General features: G+C 39.6%; 1 non-coding gene across 1 annotated transcript; it reads left to right on the top strand.

The window, feature by feature from the left end:
- Positions 1-809: 809 nt before the first annotated feature.
- On the top strand, positions 810-916 carry LOC136228262 (small nucleolar RNA R71). The gene has a single exon (XR_010688590.1). It is a non-coding gene; the product is annotated as a small nucleolar RNA R71 (small nucleolar RNA).
- The last annotated feature ends 13653 nt before the right edge of the window (positions 917-14569 follow it).

The following is a 14569-nucleotide window of genomic DNA, read 5'->3' as shown; positions in this document are numbered from 1 at the left end:
TCAGGCCCTTGATAATTTTTCCCTGAACGAAGAGTAATAGCCTTCACCTGCTCTTTTGGATTTTCTTCCATATGGCTGGGAAGACTTCCCTCTTTTCGGGATGGAATTGATTTAGCAAGTTGACCAATTTGAACCTCCAAATTATGGATGCTAGATGAGTGGTTTTTAATAAGCTGATCGAATTTACTTTCGATCCGTTTAAAACCATCGTCGTGATTACTTATTTTTCCACTGATAGCATCTATAAACTTGTCGATTTTAGAAGATAAAGTGCTAATCGTATCTCTTGACTGATTTTGATAATTAGTGATGCGATTTTGATTAGCACTTGTATTATTGTTACTGTTATCTTTCCAGTTAAAGTTAGGATGATTCCTCCATCCAGCATTATAGGTATTAGAATAAGGATTATTAGTTTGGTTTTGCCCTTGGACAAAATTTACCTGTTCGATCTCACTCATATTTTCGTAGTCCACATCTGTTTGGAATAGATTACCATTGGTATCGCGTGGTGCCATAAATTTATCAATTTTGTGCGATAAAGCAGAAATTGGGCTTGTAGCATCGCGACTGGATCAAGTTCAACTATACCTTTAACTGATGGTGTGGTTGAGGATGATGGTTTTACCACCGGCATATGTCCACGTTCCGCGGGCCACATACTGCTGTTGATTGCCATTTCCTCCAAAAGTTCTCTCGCTTGGGCTGATGTTTTCTTCATAAATAGCCCTCCCGACATAGCATCTAATGAACCCCTAGTTGTAGGATTTAGTCCATTGTAAAATGTTTGCATTAAAAGTTCAGCGGGTAATTGGTGGTGTGGGCATAAACGTTGAAGTTCTTTAAAACGTTCCCAAGTTTCATAAAGAGTCTCATTGTCATTTTGAGAAAAAGATGTTAACTCCTTTATGACTCTTGCGGTTTTTGCTAAAGGAAAATATTTAGATAAAAACGCTTGGGCTAATTGTTCCCAAGTGGCAAAAGTTGCGGCTGGCATAGAAGTTAACCATTCTTTGGCTCTATCCTTCAAAGTGAAAGGAAAGAGGCGAAGTTTGATTGCTTCTGCAGTCACATCTGGAATTTTAAAAGTATCACAAATTTCAAGGAAATTTGTTAAGTGGGTGTTAGGATTTTCGTTAGGTAACCCGTAAAATGTTACATTATTTTGCAACATATTAAGCAAAGATGGCTTAATTTCAAATTGATTTACGGTGATTCTGGGTCTAACGATACTATTGGTCACACCGGCCACACCTGGCCTAGCGTAATCCATAAGTGTTGGTGGGTCTGCCATTTTTTCTGGCTCGGTATATGTTTTTACTGGGGTCTTATTTTTGTTTTTCTTATTTTTCTTGTTCTTCCTAATGGTTTTCTCAATTTCTGGGTCTATAAGGTCTAGTACAATGCCTGAACTTCGAGAACTGCGCATGAACCTGAAATTTTGCACGAACCGAAACTACCTACAAAACAGAATTTGAAAAATAAATAAATTAGTAATTGAAAATTATTAAATTATAAAAGTTAAAATAAGTATGTTTAAACCTAGATTCGAAATAAAACACGAAAAATTTAAAATTTTGTCAAAAATTTTGGCGTTCCCCGGCAACGGCGCCAAAAACTTGTTGAGCGATTTCTGCAAGTGCACGGTATACGCTTGTAGTAATAAAAGATATCGAACCCACAGGGAACGCTTTTTAACTAAAACTTTATTTAATTCGGTTTAGTCACGTGTTTAGGTTTAATAAAAGAAATATGTTTAATTGATGGAATTGGTTTTGGCAAATTAGGATTAGATAGAAGGATTATATCGAGTTTAGAGAACAGTTCTGTTTTGGAATTTTGATTACAAAACAGATACTTCCGTAATTGGAATAAATAGAAGGTATAAAACTTATTTTCATAAAGCAAAGAAAGCAACTTTAACTTTGTAAAGATTATGGACATGTAACAATATAGCGATTTATTCAATTAAATGGCTTTGAACCGTAGAAATCTCTCTGGATCGGAGCAGATTGCTACCTTAATCAAACTAGTATTTTATGCCTGATAAGCCGCGATCAGCGATCATATCATCCATAAAAACTAAATATGTCAAGTGTTCAACAAAGTTCTTATATGAATAAGATGGAATAGAACGTTTTAATAAAAACACCAATTTATCATTTTGAAAATCATTTTGTCAGAACAATATCAAAATAACAACAGTAAGAATTTATTGAATAAATAAGTATATCATTAATGAAATGTGAATTTTCACAAGTTAACAGAGAAGTAGAAACTTGGATAGCATTGCAACGAAAACTTTGAGATCCGGGTTGTCAATCTTTCTCTCAAACTCCGTAGGTGCATCAAACCTCATGCGCTTCAGCCGTCAATTCTTCTCGCTGGATCTTCGGAATAGAGACTGATCTCGTCTACTACCAGAATGAAAACTAAACTAATACTGTTTTTATAACTAATATAATAACAATTCGTGTACAGCACGATTGTTTACACAGAAATGAAATCTAACTTTCTGATTCTTTTCTGAATCAGAAACTCAACATAATAACTTTCTTCTCTAATTTCTCTAACTTTTTCCAACCTTGATTTCTGAAATGGATCACTTATTTATAGTTGTTGAAGGGTTGTAAATGACGGGTCGTGTCCGCTGGTGAAGGGTTGCTTTTATCCGAACGAACAGACGTGTTTTTTCGATTTAAAACATGTGTTTTGTGTGCAGAATGGTTCGCTGTCGCGACTGAGATTCTGAAAATCTCAATCGCGATAGGGGGTATAGAGACGAGTGAAAACTTCGTTTTTCTCCCGAGCTGGCTTCCGTAGGTCGCGACTGAGATTCTCAAAATCTCAGTCGCGACAGAGAGAATTTTCCCTGTCTCTCGACTGCTTTTCATCCTTCTTGAGCGTTCTTCTGGCCGTTATGTGTTCTCGGTACGTTTTTTAGGTTTTTCCTCCATTTTAGCTCCGTTTTCGCTCCTATTTGGATTTAACCAAATAATTAAGTACCTTGCATCAAAGAAGTAAATAAAGACGTAAAAGTATTCCAAATGAACATAATTAACATGATTTTAATGTAAATTTAACGTATTTATATATGATATTTTAGATATATTTTGGGCTTAACAGACAACTCAACCCATGGAGGACGAGCCGAACTCAGCTCATACTGACCAAAGTGGAGGTGCTGAGCCATCAGCACAAGAGCTGACCAAAGGTAAAATCGAAACTGAAATTACCTTTACTGATCAATCTGTCCCTGCAGAGATTGTAGAAACACATGTTCCAAACAACTCAACATTACCCAAGGAGATAAAAATTCCAAGAGGACATTCAGAAAAGTCCATCCTTGATGATGCCAACAACAAAGTAATGACTAGAGACCAGCTTAGGAAATTCCTTAGCAACGTTGCTTTCGTATCAGTTCATGAACCAAAGAACTTTGCTGATGCTGAGCATGATGAGTATTGGATCAATGCTATGCAAGAAGAGCTTGACCAATTCACGAGAAATGAGGTATGTGATTTAGTACCTAAACCTAGGAATCAAAAATCCATAGGAACTAAGTGGGTTTTTAGAAACAAACTAGATGAGCATGAAAATGTAATCAGGAACAAAGCTCGACTTGTAGCCCAAGGCTATAGTCAGCAAGAGGGCATTGATTATGGTGAAACCTTTGCACCAGTTGCTAGGTTAGAAGCTATACGTATATTGTGTGCATATGCTAGTTTCATGAACTTTAAATTGTATCAAATGGATGTTAAAAGTGCATTTCTTAATGGTTTTATAAACGAAGAGGTATATGTTAATCAACCTCCCGGTTTTGAAGATCCAAAATTTCCAAACCACGTTTATAAACTCAAGAAGGCCTTATATGGCCTGAAGCAAGCTCCAAGAGCTTGGTATGAGAGGTTGACCAACTTCCTGCTGACCAGGAATTATGTCAGAGGAAAAGCTGACACAACCTTGTTCATTAAGAAAAAGGGTAAACATACCCTACTTGGACAAATCTATGTAGATGACATAATATTTGGTGCTACTGACGAATCCTTGTGTCAAGAGTTTAGCAAACAGATGCAGACTGGGTTCGAAATGTCTATGATGGGAGAACTCAGCTTCTTTCTTGGACTTCAGATCAAGCAAGGTAAGAACGACATCTTCATTAGTCAGTCCAAGTACACCAAGGAGATGTTAAAGAAATTTGATATGGAAGATTGTAAGCCCATATCAACCCCTATGGGTACTGATACTGTCCTATGCAAAGATGAGAAAAGTAAGTCAATAGATAGTAAACTTTATCGAGGTATGATAGGCTCCTTACTTTATCTCACTGCTAGTAGACCTGATATACAGTACTCATTATGTTATTATGCAAGATATCAAGCTGACCCAAGGGAATCTCACTTAATTGCTGTAAAAAGAATTTTTAGATATTTGCAGAGCTCAGTTGATGCAGGTTTGTGGTATCCAGCCTCAAATGACTTCACACTCATAGGATACACTGATGCTGACTATGGACGGGATAAGCTAGAACGTAAGAGTACTTCAGGAGGATGCCATTTCCTTGGAAGCTGTCTAGTATCTTGGTTCAGCAAGAAGCAGTCATCAGTTGCTCTGTCTACAACTGAAGCTGAGTACGTTGCTGTTGGAAGCTGTGTAGCTCAAGTCCTATGGATAAAGCAACAACTTGAGGATTATGGAGTAAGAACTGAGACAATAGAGATCAAATGTGACAACAAGAGTGCCATTGATCTATCCAAGAATCCTATCCAACACAGTAGGATGAAGCATGTCAGTATAAGGCATCACTTCATCAAAGATCACGTACTAAAGGGTGAGATCAAGCTAACCTATGTGCCAACAAATAAACAGCTTGCAGATATCTTCACCAAGTATTTGGCTCGTGAGCAATTTAACATACTAAGGGAAGCAATCGGTATGTCTAATCCTCTTCAATAATTCTAACTATTTGAATAAATGTTGAGTGATTACCATGCTGACTGATATCAATCTAGTAACTACTGCACATTGAGCTTAATAGTCTATGCTGAGTAGATACAAATGTTGAGTAAAATATTATGTGCTGAGTAGACAAACATATTGAGTAATCATCTTATGCTGAGTAGATGTACATGCTGTGTGATTAACGTATGTTGAGAGATAGGAAATCCATCTACGTAGAATTAAATACTCAGTATCATAAACGACTCATATTCTGGCAAACTGAGTAAAAGCCCACTTGCACCGATAAACAATGACACGTGTAATAAATCATACTTAGAAAAACGCGAGTAATAATTGTTGGTCCCTTGTTTAGTTGCAAGTATAGTTCCAAGGGGGGGGGGTTAGGAACTATTTAAACTTTTTAGCAATTAGGGCAGATTTCTTTTTCTAAGGAAAAAGGTTTGAACAGCAGCGCTGAGTAAATAGCAAGATACTGGCTTAGTCAACTGGTGACTAGGTCAGTTTCTTAGCTTGAGTCAGGAAACAACACTTAGAGTCTATTCCTGAGCTCTTACGTTTAATGCGCACAACTCAACTTGACCTCTTTACTTGGTCAGTTTTTGATTATTTAAGCAAGCAATATAAATAAGGAGTTAAAGGTTTAGAAATACTTCACTCAGCAGATTTATCCAGGTTCGGCTTCTTCTAAGCCTACGTCCTGTCCCCGGAACACGTTCCGAGATTTCAAATCCTCTACTGAGCTCTTTAAAGGTAGAGCCTCAAACCTTTTACAATATCAGTAATTGAGTATGACAAGAGTACCTTCCTCTATAATTCTACTCAATCCTAATCTCTCGCTGAGTACTTAAAACCGAGTACTCAGCATCTCCTTTCTATCTCTAGAAATGATAAGTGTTTTGTCCTAATACAAAGATGTGCTAAGACACTTTAGACGATTTACAATCACTCTAGAGTTTTACACAGATATGAGAAATGTGTAGTGTAAGAATTTTGCTTTGCTTCTTGCTTGCAGAACTTGTAGAGATTTGGTCAGCGTAATGGCTTGATCAAGTTCTGTGTTTTGTGAAGCTTGTGATGGCACTATTTATAGAGACGTCTGGGTCGTCGGTCATTTCGAATTTCGAAATAAACGTTGGAGGGAAACGGCTATGTGTCGTTGTCATCCTGACTTATACAGAGCTCTCGGCCAATCACAATCGTGTATCTTCTGTCCTCGGTCAGCTCAGCAGATGGTCTCTCCTTTTATGGTAAAGTCAACTGGACAGCATACTGTGTCGTCTGAACTTTGCTAAAAGAGGAAACACTTTGTCTGGAAGTTTTCCTTTGCCAGCTGCTGTCTTGTATGCTTTGTCGAGACTACTCAGCAGCTTCATCTTGAAGTTGTTCCCGAAGGTCTTCTAGATCCTTCCGATTGCTGAGTTGCGTTTTGAACAAAAACGGCAACGTCTTGACATATGTGGGCCGAGTGTACTGAGTTGTTTGACTTGGGCCTTGGCTTCCGTAATGGGCTTGGGCCTTTCGATTCTTATGTCTTATAATATTTTAACTCAACATTGAACAAACACATTAGTAGAATTAAATCAAAGCATTTAAACTTAGTGTGTTTAGAATATGTATATATATTATACTTAAACAATTTTGTCAAATCAAAATTATGTGGAAAGGTGTTTCAACAATAATGAATACCCATGCGCCGAACCTGTCATAAATGGCAGAATCTTTGTCGATTAAAGTCCCAAGATGAAAACGGCTAGTTCATTAATGACTCAAAACTCTATAAGTAGTGGAAGGATCCCCACTCATTACTCTTTACGCTTAAAATCTTCTAAAATCGAATTCTTCTCTCTCCCTAAACCTTAAAACCTTCATCTGTAACAATGGCTTCCGGCAAAAACGAAATCCCTAACGTCACCACTCAGCTTGGCCAAACATCTGGCAAACCCACTCAAGCTGACCCCGCCGGTTTATCTAAACCAGTAGAAAGGAACATGATCAAGGTCCATAAGAAGGTCAACAACTTGGAGGTTCTAAAATGCAGATGGTTCTCTCCAGGATTCGTCACTTCTGAGAAACCGTTCTGTGACTGGATCAAGAAGAACAAATGGACCGGTCTCTTCTCACTCGTCGGAAAAACATACCCTAAACTGGTCAGAGAGTTCTATTCCAACATGTTTGTTGATGAAGAAGATGCTGACTATTTGGAGACCACGGTCAAAGGACAGAAAATCACCATAACCCCTGCCTATTTAGCTACTCTGCTAAACTTACCAGACGAAGGAATAGAATTTAGAACAACAAAAGAAAAGGTACCAAAGGAAAAGCTTGACCAGATCAAGGGGTTCTGCAAACCCAAGAATCATAAAGGTGAAATACCCAGCACGTGTATGGGGCAAAACCAGAAGATAACACACTACATATTGACCAATTTCATCTTCCCCAAACTCAACTCAGCCTCATCTGCCTCCAACTTTGAGCAGTGCTTCATATGGCACATGCTGACCTACACCCCTCTCAACCTTCCGGTATTTCTGGTTGGTGCGCTCCAGCGAGGAGGTAAGAAACTTCGGTTAGGTTCTTTAATCACTAAGATCCTCGAGGATAAACAGATCGAGACCATAAATGAAACTGACAATTTGGGAAGTGAGATCACAGCAGCTCTGCTGGTTGGATTATTATACAATCAACCATTGAAAGGATATGAAGAAATTGAAGATGTTGAGGAAAATGATGAAGCTGAACAGGAAGAGGTGCCTGAGCATGAGCCTGAGAAAGAAGTGGAGGCTCCTGCTGAGTCCCCTAAGGAAAAGAAGAAGAAGAGAAAGGCCATTGAAACATACTCCAAAGACATCAATGCTGTCCCAAAGAAAGTGAGACTAGTGTCTCAAGAAAAAGTTAAAGCTGACCAGGCTAAGGAGAAAGCTGAGTCGGCAGAGAAGAGAAAGAGGCCAGAAGAGCCTGAGGATGAAGAAGAGGGAACTCCGGAATCCCCCTTGATGAAAAGGAAGAAGGGTCATACCTCAAAGATAGTTGAAGCAAACCCCTTGGATTGGATTGTACCTCCAAAAGGTCATGGAACTGACCTAGACCAAGCTCATGCTGAGCCGGTCAAGGATGCTGAGCAAGAAACTCATGTTGAGGAAGAAGTCAATACCGAGCAGGAACAACCTACTGACGTTGAGCAACATCAGGATGATGCTGAGCGGAGAATTGAGGCAGAAGAAAATATTGCTGTTGAGGATCACATTGAGCAACATGAAAATCCAACTGTGGTAGAAGAGACAGTTGATACTGATGAGGAGGATATTCATGTTGACCCATCTCCTCCTAAAGAAACAAGGTTCAAGCGACTCAAGAAGAAAGCACAAAAGCAAATTGATCTTCTAGATGATTCCCCTCCTCAAGATATTGATGCTGAACTCTCCAAAATTCAGTTCAAATATTTCTCTCATGATGCTGAGCCTGAGTCTCCTCCAACGGATCTTGTGCAAAACCAAGCCTCTGTTACTCATATTGAAGAACAAGCCAAGACTCCGGAGAATCCAAAAACTGCTTCAACTTCACCCACTCAGGATGAGCAGGTCAACATGACTAACCAAACTCCACCTCCAACACAGCATGTTGATAAATCAGTTCCTGAATCCAATCTGCATCAAAGTCCTATCACCAATCAAGATAATCAATCTGGCAAACAGCCAACTCCACCTCCATCAAGCTCAATTCCAGCCTCTGAGACAAATGCGGCTCAATTCACATACTTAAATGCTACTGAGTCAGGCCGATGAATCATTGCCTCTGCTCAGTCCTTGCTTCAAGAATTGAACCCTTCTCAAGCTGATGCTACTAGATCTTCTCATGCTGAGTCCTCTCAACTGTCTGGTATCACTCAGCTTCTCAATGAACTAAGAGGACTCAAGGATCTAGTAAGTGTTATGACCACAGTTTAGACTCAACAGCCCAGGCAAGACCAAATAGCAAAGCTGACTGAATTGGTACTCACAATGGTAAACCATCTGAACTCGCTTGAAGGCAAAATCCAACAACCGACGGAAGTTAATCCAGGGTATGCAACTTCCACTGAACTTCAAGGCTATTTTGCTAAGTTAACTGCAGAACTGTCCAAATCAAGCGCACCTGGCAATACTGAGTATGCCACATCTGCTGAAGTCCAATAATGCTTTACCAAGTTCAATGCTGAGCTGACTTGTACGCGTGAGTTAGTCTCCTCCTCCTCTTAGTGTACAATTGACCAACTGAGCGAAGCAGTAAGTCTACTCAATGTCAACAAAGCACAGATGGATGTTGATCCAGTCTCTAATGGTCAACTCTTGAGCTTTTCCCAAGCAATTATGAAGGCAATGCGCATCAACAATGCTCAACGCATGTTTTATGACTCTGCCTTGCTAAAGATGTACCACCAATCTTTTGGTCAGCTCACCAGCGCGCTCACCTGGCTTAGCAAATCCCATGAATGCCTACTCAACATGATTAGCAGCTCTCTCCGGGTTCCTCGCCATGTCTAAGATGACAGTGTTCCTATAATTGATGGCTTGCGTGAAAGTACTAAGAGGCTCCAGCGTTACTCAAATCACCTCTCCACTCATGCTCGCAACGATACCTTCCTTTATAAACCCGATGATGGCAAAACGGGGGAGACAAGCCAAGAAGGAACTCAGCTTGCAGGTAATGCCTCAGGAAGTAAAACATACTCAGTATACATTAACATTAAAATACTTATGTAATAAACTGAGTAGCAACATACTTCTAATATTTTTGAAAACTGACTTAAATCAAATTAGCTCAGATCTTGAAAAATCTAACATTAAATTAAGTCAGTATACACAAATGTCTTAAGGATAATTCAATTAAATCTTGGAAGGTTTAGAATTAAGTTAAGACAATATGTGCAACCCTTACGGGGGAGTCATTTCAAAAATAAATCAATCATGGGGTAACTTATAACTGAGTTCCATAATTATGTATTTTTCCAACATCAAAATGGGGGAGTTTGTTGAAACACATTTCCACAAGATTTTGATTTGACAAAATCATCCATGATTAAGAGGCAATTAAATTTAAATGCTTTGATTTAATTGTACTAATGTGTTTGTTCAATATTTAGTGCAAATATATATATAAAGTTAGACAGGACAAAAGTCAGCATAAGCCAAGCTGAGTGGAACGGAACTCAGCATAAAAGAATAGAAGCTGAGTGGAGTAGAACTCAGTTTCAGAAGTCTTCTTCAAAGTTGCCAGAACGAAGCTGACTAAATTAGAAGACTCCTTCAGAATTGTATAAACAGAACGGAGCTGACTAAGAAGGAACTCAGCATGGAAGTTGAACATTCGAAGATAACGAGTGAAGCTGAGTGACAGTCAGGACAGCATGAAGGATCCGTTCACTAAAGGACAAAGTCTGCCAATCTTCTGCACCAATAATTGAAGTCTCGAAAATACACAGAAGACTAATTCCAAGAAACATGGGTCAATGGATTATTGGTAAAAGACAACTGGCACAAAAATACAAGTCTGATGCAAGAAGACAAAACCTGACGCCTGAAGAAAATAGCGGAAGGGAATGGCGGAACAGTCTGAAGCTGATCAGAAGATGTTCCCTAAAAGAGCCGTTTTGGTGTTAACGGCTAAAACAATTCAAATGATCCATCTGCATATTTCCATCTATAAAAGGACAATCAAGAACCTTGGATCATTGCCGAAGTATCAAAAGAAAAATACAAGAGAGAAAATCTTCAAAGCACTCAAATACAAAAAGATCTTACACCAAATCTTCTATTCCTTGTGTAAATGCTGGATTGATTGTTTTGTAATCATCTAAGGTGTTCTTTAGTTGAAAAAGAACAAGTTTGTGATCAATAGAAATATTGAGAGTGTTGAGCTGAGTACTTGGTTGTAAGTATTCAGTGGTAGAAAAATCTAAGTGCTGGGTTGTAGTACTTAGTAGGAGCTGAGTAGACGAATAGAGGACGTACACTTGCATACTCACTGCCTTGTAAAGGGTTTGTGCTCTACCTTGAAAGAGCTCAGTATTGGATTGAAAATCCCAGGAGGAACTGGGGACTGGACGTAGGCAGAGAGGCCGAACCAGGATAAGTCGTGCTGAGTAACTTCTAAACTCTTTCTCTCAATATATATATATATATATATATATATATATATATATGTGTGCATGTGTTGCTTGTTATATTTACTCAGCTTATAAATTGTTAAAACTAAAACTGAGTAAATCTGAGTGCTGAGTTGGAAGCTGACCTCTCAAGTGTCAATTCCCAACTCTCAAGTCAAGCAGTCTTAGTCAGCATAGAACTAAAACTGTCTGACTAATCAATCGGTCGTGCTGACCAACATGCTGAGTTAATAAAATCTTAAAATAACATTAAGTCAGCATAATTAAAAGCGAAAAAGTTACATTAGTTCCTATCCCCCCTTGGAACTAATTACTAGGGACCAACAGATCCTTCGCTGTTGGCTCAGTTTGTTCTTCAACCTGCTCAGCATTGACTGTCTGTTCATGCTCATCAGCCATTGTCTCCTCAACATCAAACTGACCTCCGAGATCACCCAACTCTTCTTCATCTTGGTTAGTAGGGGTTTTCTCGAGATCAATCTCTTGGCTTCTCACAAAGTGTGAGTCTTCAGATATTATAGAGGCTAGAGGGGGTGCATCAATAGGGTTCAACCCAGAGGAGATCTTCTTCTTCTTTCTCAGAGGCTGCTCGGGAGTGTCCTCTTTTTCCTCCTCAGGCTCAACTTGCCTTTTCAATTTTTCTGTTGACTTGGGTCCATCCTGACCTTGCTCAGCTTCAGTTTTCTTTCCTTTGGACACAATCCGAATCTTTTTCGGGGCATCATCAATGTCTTTAGAAGAGGTTTGAATAACTTTCCTCTTTCTGTCTTGCTTATCAGCGCGAGCTTGCTTTACTTTCTTCCCCTCTCTGGTCAGCATGCCCTGTGTTTCCTTAGTTGCAGCCCCTTTACCTTTCTTGGGTACGATGGGTTGGTCGTAGGCCAAGCCGAACAGTATTCCAGCTGAAATCTCCGTACCCCAGACGTTGATTTCCTCTACAAGGCTCACTTGGTAGTCTTGGAGGATTTTGGTGATGAGGGAGCCTAACCTAAGAGTGCCAGTGCTTCGTTGGAAAGCACCGATGAGAAAAACCGGCATATTGAGTGGCTTGTAGGTCAGCATATGCCAGATAAAGCATTGCTCAAAATTTGACGCTGAGGATGTGGAGTTGACTTTGGGGAAAAGAAAGTTCGTCAGGATGTAGTGGGCCATCTTCTGATTCTGACCCATGGAAGTGCTAGCGATTTCCCCTACATGACCGGCGGGTTTGCAAAACTCAGGGGGATATTCAATTTTTGTGTGGTCATTTGTTGTTCTGAGTTTGGTTCCGCTATTGGTCAGCTTGAGCAATTTAACGAGATAGGGAGGATTGATGAAGATTTCCTTTCCCTTGACCTTAGTGACCATATAGTCCCTGTCATCATCAGCAGCTCGCAAATTTGCATAGAATTCCTTTACCAGTTCTGGGTAGGTGGCTTCTCGAATAGAAAATAGCTCAGCCCAGCCATTTTTGGAGATCCATTCGCAGAAAGGTTTCTCAGCGTCTACAAACCCCTTAGAAAACCATCGGGAATGATCAACCTTGTATCCTCTGACACTGTTGTAGACTAGAGAGTAGGTACCTTCCATTAGTTTCTTCCCCTTATCCTTTTTCTGTTCCTTTTTCGACAAAGTTGCAAGGTCAGCGTGGGGGCTCTTTCTCGGAGTTTGGTCATGCTGACCATGTTCTTGAGACTTGGTGGGAGTCTCGCTATATTCCTGCTGAGCAAGAGATGGAGGGTTTTCATCGGAGTGATTATAGTCGTAATCGGCTCCGGAGATATTCTGAGAATCCGACATGATTTTCAGAGATTTTTGAGAGGTTTGGGAATTTTAGATAGAGAGAGATTGATTGCCAGAGATTTCAAGTGTAAAGAGGTAGAAGTGGGAATTCATCCACTATTTATAGGGGTGTCGAATTGATCTGAATCATTGCGGTGGCGGTTTTGACCTCGAGATAATCAACCGACAATGATTCTGGCATTTATGACACAATCGGCGCATGTGTTTTCTAATTATTGCGCTTACGTCATCCTAGGTGGCTATTTAATAAGCGTGCCAGCATTAATTGTGCAACGGATCTTTTACTCAGCGTTAAGAATTTTAAACGTTTGAACTTTTGAGTAGTCAGTTTTACGTAGGAGAATTATTCGTGTGCTTAGTAACTTAGCTAAAGATAATCACTCAGTATGTAAGTCTACTCAGTATGAAGTGATTTTATATTATGTTCGACTCAACATGCAATAGTTACTAATTTGGCACAAATCACTCAGCATGGTAATCACTCAGCATGGTAATCACTCAACATTCAATTTAAACATAGAATTTTATTGAAGAGGATTAGACATACCGATTGCTTCCCTTAGTATGTTGAATTGCTCACGAGCCAGAGGCTTAGTGAAGATATCCGCAAGCTGTTCATCTATTGGTACGTAGGTCAGCTCGATCTCACCCTTGAGTACATGATCTCTGATGAAGTGATGCCTTATGCTGACATGCTTCATCCTGCTGTGTTGGATTGGATTTTTGGATAGGTCAATGGCACTCTTGTTGTCACATTTGACCTCTATTGTTCCCGTTTTGACTCCATAATCCTCTAGCTGTTGCTTAATCCATAGAACCTGGGCCACACAGCTTCCAGCAGCAATGTACTCAGCTTCAGTTGTAGACAGGGCCACTGACGATTGCTTCTTACTGAACCAAGATACTAGACAGCTTCCTAGGAAGTGACATCCTCCTGAAGTGCTTTTACGTTCTAGCTTATCTCGTCCATAGTCAGTGTCAGTGTATCCAATGAGTGTGAAGTCATTTGTATTTGGATACCATAAACCTGCGTTAACTGAGCTCTGCAAATATCTGAAAATTCTTTTTACAGCTATAAGATGAGGATCTTTGGGGTCAGCTTAATACCTTGCGCAATAACATACTGAGTACTGAATGTCAGGTCTACTAGCAGTAAGATAAAGTAGAGAGCCTATCATACCTCGATATAACTTGCTATCTACTGACTTACCTTTCTCGTCAGCGCAAAGGACAGTGTCAGTACCCATTGGGGTTGATATGGGCTTACATTCTTCCATATCAAATTTCTTTAACATTTCTTTGGCGTACTTGGACTGACTAATGAAGATGTCGTTCTTCCCTTGCTTGATTTTTAAACCAAGGAAGAAGTTGAGTTCGCCCATCATAGACATCTCGAACTCAGTTTGCATCTGTTTACTAAATTCCTTGCATATAGATTCATCAGTAGCACCAAAGATTATGTCATCTACATAAATTTGTGCCAACAGAGTATTTTTACCCTTTTTCTTAATGAATAAGGTTGTGTCAACTTTGCCTCTGACATAGTTCCTGGTCAGCAGGAAATTGGTCAACCTCTCGTACCAGGCACGTGGTGCTTGTTTTAGGCCGTATAGGGCCTTCTTGAGTTTATAAACGTGGTTTGGAAGTTTTGGATCTTCAAACCCTGGAGGCTGACTAACATAA

This window comes from Euphorbia lathyris, chromosome 4 (assembly GCF_963576675.1).
Source record: "Euphorbia lathyris chromosome 4, ddEupLath1.1, whole genome shotgun sequence".
Lineage (NCBI taxonomy): Eukaryota > Viridiplantae > Streptophyta > Magnoliopsida > Malpighiales > Euphorbiaceae > Euphorbia > Euphorbia lathyris.
The sequence above is the reverse complement of the archived record's forward strand: the minus strand, read 5'-3'. Positions and strand labels throughout refer to the sequence as shown.